Genomic DNA, 1,100 nt, shown 5'->3' with positions numbered 1-1,100 from the left:
AACCACATCCTAAGTTTCTAAATCAGGCAACATCATCCATACATAGATAGTATGAGACAGTTCTGCAGCTACTGCCAGATGTACAGATGCGCGCATGCACACAAACACGCACGCATACCGAGCCGTCCACGCTGAATGTAAATGTCCTCTATTGCTGAAGTCTCAGTATGCTAACGAGCTGTTAAAATGCCATGTCACTACACTAATGAATATACATCAGTGGCCTGGTGAGGGTGACCTGCGGGGATGGGACAGAGGTCACAAGAGGTGGGGTGGCAGAAATCAGGACCAGTGCTCCCATGAGACCTGAATGCACGGAACAAATTCACCAGAACACACACACACACACACACACACACACACACACACACACACACACACACACACACACACACACACACACACACACACACACACAGAGGGAAGCAACACAAGATGACTGAGCTGCCATTTCACCTATACCCACCCCACCCTTTCTCTCGCGCTCGCTCCTGATCCAGCTCTCGCACACCTGCACTGTTCTTCTTTATGTCTAAGAACGCACAAGACACAAAAACAAAAGGACAACGGCCAGCGTGGTGGTCCTTACCTCACCGTTCTCATCTGCGTCTCGTGTTCTGTCATCTTTTATCTTCCTCCTGCATTTTTGTGTAAGGAAAAGAATTGCCCGCAAGTCCGAATATTGCTGCTGGGACGCTTTAATACAGGTATGTCTCTATTTCCTATTAATTTCAAATGTTGTTTCATCAGTTGAAATGCCTTTTTCTGTCCTGACTGTGGTGAACCTAAATATTAACTATGTGAAGACTCATGAATACACAATGGTAAATATTTATTATATTGTCTACTGGATACAGTCTTGGTCATTTAATAATATGTAAAATCATAACTAGTAAAGGGAACTTCCTCTGAAGGAAAAAACCTTTGGAGGTTGATATATATGCTAAGCTGTATATTGTCTAAACATTTAGGTGAATTTAACACCTTTTATACATATTGTTACATATTACATATTACCTTCTGTTTTGGAATAGAGTCATACACGTTGATTAAGTGTCTTGCATCAAATTAGCTCTTTTTTCTAAATGTTGTAGAATCTG

Source organism: Pundamilia nyererei, unplaced genomic scaffold (genome assembly GCF_000239375.1).
Source record: "Pundamilia nyererei isolate P.nyererei 1_Seehausen unplaced genomic scaffold, PunNye1.0 scaffold00035, whole genome shotgun sequence".
NCBI lineage: Eukaryota > Metazoa > Chordata > Actinopteri > Cichliformes > Cichlidae > Pundamilia > Pundamilia nyererei.
This window is presented reverse-complemented; position numbering follows the sequence as displayed.